Below are 12410 nucleotides of genomic sequence, written 5' to 3'. Positions count from 1 at the left end.
ATCTCCTGGCCTCTCTCATCCCCTAACAGGACCCCAGCTTTATTAACGACCTATAAATTGTCAATAGGCTAATGTTTGCAGACTGGGTTTTTTTTTAATTAGTTAAGTGTTCTTCCAGTGGCTTTTCAAAAGAGAAATAGAAGAAAGTAGACTTGAAAATAGAGTGCATATCCTGTCATGAAAAGTATTCTTTAGTAAAACTTCCATCTGTTAGTGCATGTGGGTCTGCTCCGCGTCGCCAGATAAATATATTTCTGACAGCACGGTAGGAACCTTGAGCAGCCCTGCTCCGGCCCACTGGTTTTTATTCTGTGATCTCGGAGGACTTAGCGTTCCATGGATGGGTCCCAGAACCAACTCAGGGGTTGGCAGGGACAAGGCTGAGTGGTAGGAGGCAGGGCCAGCCAGAAGGGAACTCTGCTTACAAATGTTCCAGACGTCAGCGGTGCCGAAGATGCTTTTAAAAAGATTCTGAGACTAAAAATAAAACAAAACAGCAAGTTGGAAATCACTGCTAGTCTAACCACCTCAATTCTTAGAAGAAGAAACGGGACAGAAAAGAGAGAGGCCGGGGCCCGTGCCGGGCAGGCGGGCTCTCAGCTCAGGCCCCACGTCATGTGGGTCTCCAGCTGTAGACCTCTGCCAGCTCTTCAAATAGACAGAGCTATCGGCCTGAACCACACACTCACCGTGCAGCCTCGGGCCCCTGCAGCCTGCACCAAGAATTCATGTTTATCATCGACTTTCGTGCCAACAGCCCAGTTTATATTGCCCCAGTGCACTAAAATTTATTTGTTCAATGCCAGCATTTAAAACACATCACAGGGCTGGTAAGCCCATTTTAGCTTGTTTTTTTTTTTTTGTTTGTTTGTTTGTTTTTTACTGTCTTCAGAGCTTCACTAATAGAAGCATCCTGGAGGTGACGGGCCCAAGGTCACCCAGCAAATTCTGGCAGATCCAGGATGAGAACCCACCTCAGTGGGCAGTTGCCCTTTTTTTAAGATTGTGGTCTCATACGATATACAGTTCTAGATGTCTCTGGAAGGTTCTGCTATTCTATTCAAGATGTAAAATTAGGTGGTCCTAAGTCCTGGTGAATTTTATGTCTTTGCCACTTTTTTCTCTTTACATCCGGTCTGGGAAAGAGAGAAAGAAAATTTACGTACCTTTTTCCTGTCCTGCGTTTTGCTTTCTCCATACCCACTGGCCGGGCTTGTGTTGGTTAGGGCGTGGCCATGCTTTGTCGATACTGGGTGAGAGAGATATGATAAAACACAAAACGCTCACACTTTCAGACCTTGATTATTACAGCTTCATTAGATGCACTTTGGAGAATAGCAATTATGTATTGGAGTTTCCTTTGGGTAACTGATTTCAAACAGTGACAGATGCAAATTATACTGTATAGGGAAAGTCATCTTCAGCTCTCCACAGACTGTCACTTTAAACAAATGTACTGATACGTGCTGTGTGCCCGTCACTGAGCCTGAGGTGACCTAGAGAGGGCCAGCGCGTGCCCTAGATGGAGTGGATCGTCCTAGGGGGAGACCATCGTGAAGGGGCCATTACAGTACAGCTACCAGTGACGAGAAGGCCCTGTGGCATAAAGGAGGAGGTTTACCCCCACTCGGAGAGTCAAGGAAGGATTTCCAGAAAGAGTGACATCTGAGCTGAAATCTGAGGCCAGCAGCAGAAGAGGGGTGCACCTGGCAGAGGCAGCAGACAGCCTGTGCAAAGGCCCAGAGGTATAAAAAAGCTTAATTCACACAGGCAGGGGTGGGAAAACTGTTCATATAATTTCTTCTTAAAAGTCATTTGGGAAGCGAGACTCATTCATTTAACCAATTTTCACTGAGTTCTCTCTACAGGCCCAATATTCTGGGTTTTGAGAGAAAACGGTCCGTAATAAAGACATAGTCTCTGCCTTCATGGAGCTAATGCCTTACTGGGAAGGAGGAGGAGTCAGCAAACAAGTAGTATGACAAACCCATAACCATATCATGCAACAAGCTAAAATCTTTGCCGCTTCTCCACTTCCTGCAGGATCTAGGCTAGCCTAAGCCCTTAGCTTTCAAAGCCCTGAAGACTGGACTCTTTGTGAGCTGCAGAGAGCTTTGCAAATATTCACCACTATTCCAGGTGGTTCTTTTACGATTTTAACTTTGAGCATCCTTAGAGCATCCGGGCCTCCCTTCCTATACTTAGGAAGCTGAGAAAGCAGCAAGGCAGAACCCACGGAAGCTCACTCTTCTGCAACTGTAAAAACTACCTGTTAGGGGCTGAATTTGTGCCTCCCCCACCCCCAAGCCTCCTGCAATTGATATGAGGAAGTCTTAACCCCCAATGAGAGGATCGTAGGAAGCGGGATCTTTGGAAGGTATTTTGATTTAGATGAGGTCATGAGAGAGACTATCAGGATGTGTGTGCCCTTAAACGAAGAGGAAGAGAGAAAGATCAAGGGACAGCCATGTGAGGACACGGTGAGATGTCCCCTACACGCCAGGAAGCTGGCTCTCACCAGACACGAATCTCTCAGCACCTTGACCTTGAGCTTCCAGCCTCCTGAACCATGAGAAATAAATGTCTATTGTGTAAGCCCCCTGGTCTCTGGTATTTTGTTACAGCAACCTGAACTAAGACACCCCCCTCCCAGCATTATTTACGTGTGCGTGTATTTAATTTACAGACAGTAAAATTCACCCTTTTTCATGTACGGTTCTGAGTTTTGACAAACACGTACTATTGCGGAACAGCTGTCATAATCAAGATACAGAAAGGTTCCATGTAAATGTTCCATTTACTGGGATGCCATGTAAATGGAATCCTACAGTATGAAGCCTTTTGAGTCTGGCTTCCTTCACTCAGCTTAATGCATCTGAGAGTCCTTCATGCTGCGTTTATTCTACGTGCTTCATTTATCCTTCCGCCTGTTGAAGGGCGTTTGGAGTGTTTCTAGTTTTCAGCGACAATGACTCAAGCTGCTGTAAACATCCACCTTCAGGTTTTAGGATGAACATAAGTTTTTCCTTTCTCTCGGGCCAATACCTAGAAGTGGGGTTGTATGGAGAGTGTATGTTTATCTTTATATGAAATGGCCAAGCATGGAAACTTTCATGTTGATGATCCAGGGAGGGGAAGGTGGAAGGGATGGACTCTTGTTGAGAACCTACTGTGTGCCTCGCACAGAGCCAAGAGCTTGACATGCATGGCCTCCTGTAACCCTCATTGCGACACAGGAAGTAACAGGCTCGCCCCGCCATTCCCCCTGCCGCCCCCGTACAGATGACCCGCCGAAAGGGCGGTTTCATGCAATTGGGCCTAATAAATGCAGAGCTGCTCTCTTTGAATGTGTAGGGAGGGGAGTATCTGATGGGGGGGTTGTTTAGCCTCCACTATGTGTCTTTTTCTCTAGCATTTACATACCTTTATAACCTCCAGCCTAGCTCAGTCAATTAGCTTGATTGTGTACCCCCTAAACTTCCATAAGAAGGTTTGGCTAATTCCTACCCCCAGCACCATGGCTGTGTAGGAACCTGATGGAATATTAATAATACCCTCCTCTCCAGTTTGGAACTTTAATGAACGTTATTGAACACCAAGTGGAAATAATTTGTCATCTCTCCTTGAGTGCCATTTTGCCTTTCCAAGCTGATGTGGGTTCAACCCTTTAGGTGGTAAGGGGTCTTTTTCCTCATCAGTGACCTCCCCTCCCTCATGTCACAGGAATGGAAGTAATAATGATTTGTATATAGTTCTTAACTTAGGTCACTTTTTATTAATTCTCTTCCTTTAATTAGAAAATTAGCTCAGTTGGAACATTTTTTATGCATTGTAAAAAAAAAAAAAACAGCTTAAAAGAACATGCAATGAAAAAAATGTAAATTCCCCTTCCACCACAGACCCCTCCCTGCAGGTATTGTTCCCAGATGTATCCGTGCTTCCAGAAATTTTCTATGCAGACAATGATGCTTTTCAATGTTACTTTTAGATATTCTCCTGGTCATCAAGGCAAAAAAGTATTACAGTTGTCAGGATCATGAAATCGTCATTTTAAGCTTGTAATAACTCACACGGGGTCTTCAGATTGATTGCTTTAAGGACCCACCAAACACCTGAAGTTTTATCAAACTTCCTATCTCTATGGAATTTTCTATGGAGGGTCAGTAGCTTTCATCAGATTCTCAAAGGGATCTCTGCACCCCTGCCCCCTGAAAAGAGGAAAAACCATGTCCATAAGTATGAGAGAAAAAACTTTTTACAGATAAATGGTAGATAAATGTGTGATTAGCTGAGGGGTACACGTTCCGAATTTATGGATCATCGGTCCTTAGTTCTACGGTTGGAAGCTGATGGAGCCATTGACTGAAGTTTCTTCTCAGCTATGGGGAGCTGTGCCTGGCTGAGCCAACGGGGATGTAGTTAACGGCGTTCTTCACCCTGCATGTTTCTGCTGACTCATCGCGTGTGGGGAAGTGTGTCGTGGCTCTAAAACACATGTGTGCTCTTGCCCCAGATGAAGTTGCCCAGTTACTCACAGAGAGGAGCAGACAAACTTGCTTCCTCCAAGAGGGTTGCAGGTTGAACATGTTCAAAAAGAGTTTAGGGGAATTCCTGAGAGGCAGAGATGTATCCGGTTAGTAATGAAAATCATAGATGTTTGGGGAAATATTCTTGATGGGGGTCAGTATCCTTGATGGAATTGGGGGAGAGGGAAATTGCCATGCCTTCCCATCACCCTTGTCATGACGGTGGCCTTGGCAGAAGCAGATCATGGGCTGGCTAGTGAGAGGGTCTGACCTAAGTTTTTTCTAATATTAATTGAAAATTACATAGCAATTGTGTCAGGCACTTATTCTAAGCATTTTGCATATGTTAACTCATAGATACTTGTAACAGTTCTAAGATTTGGGGAACGCAGGCTACTGTGCAAGAAGCCCCACATCTCAGGGGCTTGAGATGCCCAGGCCACAAGTACAATTTAACATGTTGGTCCTTGCTCCACATAGTCCTTCAGGGACCCAGGCTTCTTACATCACTAGCGCTTGGTTTCCAAGGGCTTGGTGAACTAATAACATCATCCAGGGCTGGTGAGGGGTAGAGCTGGGCTTTGAACTAGGGCAGTCAGACTCCAGAGTCTGGATTCTTAACCACTACACTACAGTGAGAACCAGAGTACTAGCTTTTAACTACATTTATCCCGTAGGTAATCTCAGAACTAGGAAGGGGGGCGATAGCTTGGGATCCTGGAGAACATGTGTTTCTTGGTGCCCAGGAATCAAGCTCTTCTTTTTAAGGAGTGAGATGGGTAAATCTGAGAGACATTCTAACTTTGTCTTCAGCACATGAAAATGAAAGAAAGCCTTTCCCCCAAAAGTTTGCACCTGAAATAAATGTGTATCGGCTGTATTGCTGCCTAGCACTGTCCTCCACAAATATCATCCCTCCAAAGCTAATTGACATGTTGCTGCTTGTGGTAAGGGAGGGGTTTTGCTAAATTTTAGCTCCCTGGTTAAAATGTTTTTCTCTGATTGAAATGTCCTCTCATGGAAATAACCCCATGTCCAACCTAAAGGCCTAGAAACAGACTCTGGTACACCGTGTAGGGGAAGACCACATAGCCATTAAAAATGGTGGTGATGGCCATTAAGACCGAAAGACAAAGAAAGATGCTTCTAATCTCGTCATGTAGAAAGGCAGATTGCAGAGCTGGCCCATTTTTAGATTTTAAAGAAGAACCAAAATATTTTAAAATTCAAATATGTACCATTTCTAAATTTCCTAGGGAGAAACATGTATCACTTTGTATTAAAGTAACAGATTTAAGTTCAAGTGCCGGCCCTAATGACCTCGGCAACTTGGGCAATTGCCTAAATTCTCTACATAGGGAGAAGAGTTTGAAGATGTCGTGAGGGTTAAATGAGCTACGTGTAAAAAGTACTTAGCATATAATATATGCTCAATACATTTTTTGTTACTATCATGATTTTTAAAAAATCTTTCCATTCCGATAAGCCACTCAAATCCAAACCAATTGCTTCTAGTGGCCATTTTTATCTGAGAAAGCCAGGGGTTGGGGACCCATGAGCAAGCCAGTCTCCACCCCACTTCCCTTCGGGCAGGTGAGGCCGAGCGATTAGGAATCTGCTTTTAGTTGTAGGCCCAGGTGTTCTGGCTGATGTCTTGTTTCTGTCACCCGCACAAAGAAATAAGTCAGTGTTCTGGGTATGATGGTGTGTCGGTTAAAAGTGTGGATTCCGGAGTCTGACTGTTCCACGTCTGTTAAATGGGGAGAATGATAATGCCACCCGCATAGGGGTGGGGTGAAGATGAATGGCACTGTGCTTGCGAAGCCTTAGCGCGATGTCTCAATAAGTGCTAATTGTCATAGAGATAATGTCCCGTCTCAGAAATTCACATAACAAAATTCACCGTTTAAAAGTGAACAATTCAGTGGCATTTAGGGCAGTCACAGTGTTGTGCGACCACGATCTCTATCTAGTTCCAAAACTTTTCACCACCCTCCGCGCAAAAAGCCCATTCCCATCAAGCGGTTACTTTCCACTTCCTCTTTTCCCCCACCCCCTGGCAACTACCAATCTGTTTTCTGGGTATTTTATATAAATGAACTCGTACAATGTGTGACCTTTTACGTGTGGCTTCTGGCTGATTAATATTTTTAACCATTTTTTAAGTGTGCTATTCAGTGGCATAAAGGACATTCATAATGTCGTATAGACATCCTGCCTATCTTTTGTGAGAACTTTTTCCTCATCCCAAGTAGAAAGGGACGAAGGCTTTTTAAATGCCTACATTAAACTTTAGCACCTCTTAGAAGCTCCTGGAGGGCTTGTGAAAAGATTGCTGGACCCTTCTCCAGAATTTCTGACTCATTAGGTCTGGGGTGGGGCCCGAGCATCTGCATTTCCCACAAGCTCCCAGCAACGGGGATGCGTTGGTCAGGGACCACTCTTCCGCCACCGCTGCCTCAGCTGGAGAGAGTGGACGTTATTTTCATTCATGGTGACTCAGGGAAGCTGAGCTCCTGTGACCTGTGAAATAAGAGATTTATTATCTCTTTTCCCCCACCCCCTGGCAACTACCAATCTGTTTTCTGGGTAAAGAAGAATTAGATCTTACACAATTATGGGAGGGGAAGGCAAAGGTGAAGGAGAAAGAGGGTCTAAGGGACCAGAGACCACGTCCATCTGAGAAGCCAGGGTGTCCAGCCACCAAAGCAGGGTGATAGGGAGACTAGTGGAGAAGCCTGTGGGTAGCCACTGCCTGGTGGGTGCCCACCCAGGTGTCCAGTGGGGATTCAGGGGATGCTGTTGGTCAGAAGGACCAGCCATCAGGAGGAAGAGCTAGACACAAATCGAAGGACAGCAGGACAGGCTCAAACCTGCTTGACCGCATGGTGCCTGCTTGTCACCACATCTACCCATGATGATCTCAAAAGAGTAATGGCTGCTACTTCACACCCACTTCCCAAATTTCCCGCACATTCCTTGTTTGGCCAGTTCTAACCTAGAACCAATATGATATTGTGATTTATAAAAAATGTATGTTTGACCTTCTTCCCCGTTTCTGGCACGGAGCTCCTAAAACCCTTGGAATTTCCTAAATGATGGGAGTAATAAAGATATATTTTGTTATATGAATGAAGTGACTTTTGGAAAGCACCTAAGGATGGATGTGGGTCACCAGGAGACCCAACCAGTGATTAGAGGGTTGGAACTTTCAGCCCCACCTCCCGACTTCTAGGGAGAGGAGAGGGACTAGAGGCTGAATCAGTAACCAGTGGCCAGTGGCTTAGGTCAGTCACGACTATGTGATAAAGCCTCCCCGAAAACTCGGACAGCTTGTTGACCCCTTTTGTGGAGAGCTTCCATGCTGGGGGCCCAGAACGCTCCATGTGCCACCGAGCTGGGCCTCGGCCTCCACAAGGACAGAAGTTCCTTCATTTGAGATCTCGCCCTGTCTCTCTCTTCGTTTGGCTGTTGATTCCTATGTCTCTTTTAACATCCTTGGTAGTAAATTGGTACCCTAGTGAGTGAACCGGTTTTCCTGAGTTCTGTCAGCTGTCCTGGCAAATGAATCGAACCCAGGTGGCAGCCTGGATTTGCGATTGGCATCTGAAGTAGGCAGGGGGGACTTGTGGGGCTGAGCCCTTCCGCTGTGGGATCTGATTCTGGCTTCGGGTAAATAGTGTGAGAATTGAGTTGAATTCATGTTGGGTTTGGGTCCGTGAACCCTTTCAACCAGATAGGGAGGGAGATTCTGGGAAAAGCAGTTCCAGAGTCGACTGCCACAGTACATCAATCAATCCTTGCCATGGAGCGACCTCCCAGGTGGCTTTGGGGGGCTCGGCTCGTGTTCTCCCAGCTCTCCCGGCAAGACCTTCTGGCTGGCACGGATGCAGCCCGCCCCAGCAATCCTCGGCTCAGATCATCGATCAGCTGGACCAGTACCCTGTAGGGAACTGATTAAACCAGAGAATCCCAGGCCCCAGCCAAACCTGCTGAGTCATGCCCCAGTAGTGGGAGCCCAGGAATGGGATTTTGAACATGCCCTCTAGTTGACTCAGGTATCCAGCTAAGCCTGGAACTCCTGACATATGGAGCAGAAAGTGGGCTCCTGGGCCAGGCTGACTTGGGTTCAGATTCACGTTGTGTACTTAATAGCTTTGTGATCCTAGGCAAATGACTTACTGTTGCCAATCTGATACTGTTTACCCATCTATAAAATGGACGTAATGCCTTCCCTCCTCGTGGAGGGTTATGAGGACTGAGCAACATAGTGTGTACAAAACTTTTGGCACAAAATATTATGATACGTAATACAGTTGATAATCGTGCACAGACATGTCTGGGGGAGCGTGTGATGGGCCCAGAGTCTTCTCTCCTTAGGAACCTGAGACCCACCTCGATCCTAGTCTTAGTCTTACACAGATTGTTTACTTGACATCATGAAAACTATACTTGCTTTTCCTGAGTCTCGGTTCACACTCCAGGTATCACTTCTTTCTTATAAATATCAGTTGCTTATTTCTTCTTTAGACAAATTTCACAATTTCCATCTTTAAAAAAAAAAAAAGATGCCATCAAGACCATTCCACCTCCAGCCCTTGCTTTACCTCAATAATCTCGTTCTTCAACCCGGCATCTTCGAAGTCTCCGCTACGCGCCGAGCATTTCCGTAACTGTCTTTCTGTGCGTGTCTGTCATTTTGACACTTGGTGAGGTGTTGTGGTCTGCGTGGGGGAACAAACTGCTCTTCCAAGGAGGCGGGTTGGAAAGTTTCGTGATGCCTGCTGCTCCATGGATCAAAGCGGTGCCTCCTGGGCCAGGCCGTTCGATAATGGAGCCTTGACTTGGAAGTGTGCTTTTAAAAAAGAAGCTGTCCTTCCCCGAGCAAGCAAAAATGGCAATAAGGAAAACAGAGCTTCGCGTTTCGACTGCAGGGAGGAAAGAGAAGGGAAGGATGGTTTTCGTGGTCGGAAATCAGAGAGGGGGGCCTTTTGAGAACAGAGGGCTCGGAACAAAAAGCAGGCTAAGGGATCCCAGCCCGTACGCCGCAGCACCTGGAGAGAAGGTAGAAGTCAGGGCTTCTCCCGGTGCCCCAGCAATTCCACTCCTGGGTGTTTATCAAGAGAAGGGCAAACATCTGTCCACACACAGACTCACACACAAATGTTCACCGCAGCTTCAGGCACGGCAGCCCAGATGAGAAAACAGCCCAGGTGTCCATCGGCAGGTGAGAAGGCAGACCGCGGTACATCCATGAGGTAGGCATCGCTCAGCGAGATAAAGGAACCAAACAAACTACAGATACGGGCAACACCGTGGATGAACAAAAAGAAGCAGACCCAAGAGCACATGAGTCCATTTATAGAAACCTCCAGCACAGATCACATTAACCTGTAGCGACAGAAAGCAGATCAATGGTTGCCTAGGGTTTGGAAGGATGGGGGTTAATTGGAAGAAGACACACGCAGAGAACTTTCTGGGGTGTTGGAAGTGTCTTGTATCTTGATCTTGGCGGTGGTTACAACTCATCAAACTATACACTAAAGTCTGTACATTTTACTAGATATAAATTATACTTTAAGTAAACAAGTAAATGAGCAGATGCCCCTGCCCCAGCCCTGGCAATTCAGAGCCAGCAGTCTTGGGTGGGGCGCAGAGGCATCTGTATTTCCAACAAGTGTCACTGACAGCGTTGACCCCCAGCCTAGCGGTCACTCCCAGGTGACTCTAATCACTCAAGTCTCCTGGCCAGGACACTTGAGTCTTCGAAGATGTCAAGTACTTACTGTTAGTCTGTTTCTAAACATAAACCTCACCGGGGCCAAAGTCTGGTCTTGGAGCTGACTCCCCATAATCGGCAAGACCAGCTCTAAGCCATGGACAAAGCACCCTCAGTTTCCAGGCTGATCCTGGCCACGTGCCGGGGATCACAGGGTCTGCTCTGCTGGGAACAGAGGGCAGGACTCCCCTGCAGGCCTGCACATGTCTGCCCGGCGCTGGGCATTAGGCAGAACTGGACGGGCCTCTCTGGGTGCTATCTCCCTGGTGCCCTCCGGATGATAATGATTTTGGCTGTGGGTTGAAGAGCTGTCGTGTTATAGACACTGTGCCAGTTGTTTTGTGTACATGTTGAATTATATAAGAGGATGCAGGATGCAGTTCTTAGCAGCCTGGGCTCAGAGTCAGCCGAGGCTCAAATCCCTGTATCTCCACAATTAGCTGTGTGTCTTTGTACAAGTGGCTTAACCTCTCTGAGCTCCTCATCTGTAAAACGAAGAAGACGGCAGTGTGTCTTACTTCATAGTACGAAGTAACTATGAAGTGGGAAGCATTTAGTTAATGTTGGTTATTGTTAGCATTTCCTAATGTAATCCTTATAATAACACGACTGGTCAAGGGCCATTTTACAGAGCAACAACTGAGGCTCAGAGAAGTCAAGTCTCTGGCCCACAGTCACACAGCCAGAACACAGAGGAGCTAGAATTGAAACTTGGGTAATGCCTAACCCCTGACGCTTTTCACTGCACCACACTGCCATCAGCTCTGTGGAATGGGGATCAACACAGAAGACCCCTGTGTAGTGGAGTGAGCGTCCGTTGCTGGTCGAGCGAGAGATGTACCCTCCTTTACGAAGGTTCTGTGGACTAGTTCCAAAAGTAGGTTCAAATCCCAGCTCTACCAGCTACGGGACTTTGGACAAGTTGCTTCATCGCCTCAGTTTTCTCATCTGTAAAATGGGGGTGCCGATAGCTCCCTAAAAGGCTGTTGTAAGGATGACGTGAGTTGATAGGTGTACAGTGCACAGAATGGCAGCCAGCACACGGCGAGCCCGTCATACTTCTCAGCTTTATTCCTTGTCCCCTGCAAGGTCACATGCCTCTCTTGGTTCATGATTGAGCTGGGCGGGGCTCCAGGCTGCCTTTGAGGAAATGAGGGAACAGTCCCCAGGGCGGCCTGTGGCAACAGGTAAAGCAAAAAGCCATTTCGAACCACGCCCAGGGAACCAGAGGGCCTGTGGTCAGAAACCTCTCTTGGATCTCTGCATGTTAAGAATGGAAAGCCTCGTGCCAGCCTTGTGCCAGCCTCATTTCCTGACCATCACGTTCACTCTGTCAGGAGCAATTCAGCTGATAGTTGCCATCAAGTCTAAATGAACGGCAGGCCTCCCGCCGCACTGACTTGGCTCCGAGACTGGCGGGCGGGGTGGCAGCAGGTGCTCAGCAAGACTGAGCTCAAGGTGGACAAACAACCCTTTTGATTGTTGATTTTGTGTGCCTGTTTTATTTATTTTTTTTGCCGGCATCTAGGGAACCCGAGTGGGTTTCTCAAGCTGCTCTGTTTATCTTTGGGTTGAAAATGAAAATAAAAGGCAAACCATCAAACCATGATGTCCAGCTGCCCTGCATGAGGTTCCACGAGGGTTGATTTTTAAATGAAAAAATGTCTGATGGCACCAGCCTGAATGCAGAGTGGCCACACATTTAATAATCTTAGTATAAATTATCGTGTGTGCTTCTTTTTTTAAAAATTCAACCAATAGTCTAGAGCAGTGGTTCTCAGCCAGGGACGTCTTTCCCAAGGAGAAACAGAAGTCATGGATGAGATGGCTTTTGAGCCCAGATGAGGAGGACATTGACTCCGCCACCCTCTCCCAGCCTCAGTTAAGTTGTCTGGAACGGAGTGAGAGGTGGGGCTTGTGAGGATGAAATGAGGTGATGCGTGGAAATCAGCCCAGGCCTGAGGGGCATAGCAGGTAGGCACTAGGGACTAGAGGGGCCTTAAAAGCTTGATCTTGGGGGCAATGGGGAGCCATGGAAGGGTCTTGAGTGAGGATGGTGTGATCACATTTGCCTTTTAGAAAGACCGCCCCTCCCCGCCCCCCCC

The 12410-nt window shown here is 46.9% G+C and overlaps 1 protein-coding gene across 2 annotated transcripts in view; it reads left to right on the top strand.

Annotated features, from left to right (window-relative positions):
* The window catches only part of TMEM51 (transmembrane protein 51), a 47366-nt gene that overhangs the window by 6901 nt on the left and 28055 nt on the right, over positions 1 to 12410 (top strand). The gene's annotated exons all lie outside the window — the stretch shown is intronic.

This window comes from Pteropus vampyrus, unplaced genomic scaffold (assembly GCF_000151845.1).
Source record: "Pteropus vampyrus isolate Shadow unplaced genomic scaffold, Pvam_2.0 Scaffold86, whole genome shotgun sequence".
In the NCBI taxonomy this organism is placed as follows: domain Eukaryota; kingdom Metazoa; phylum Chordata; class Mammalia; order Chiroptera; family Pteropodidae; genus Pteropus; species Pteropus vampyrus.
Note: the sequence above shows the minus strand (reverse complement) of the source record. Positions and strands in the feature narration are given on the sequence as shown.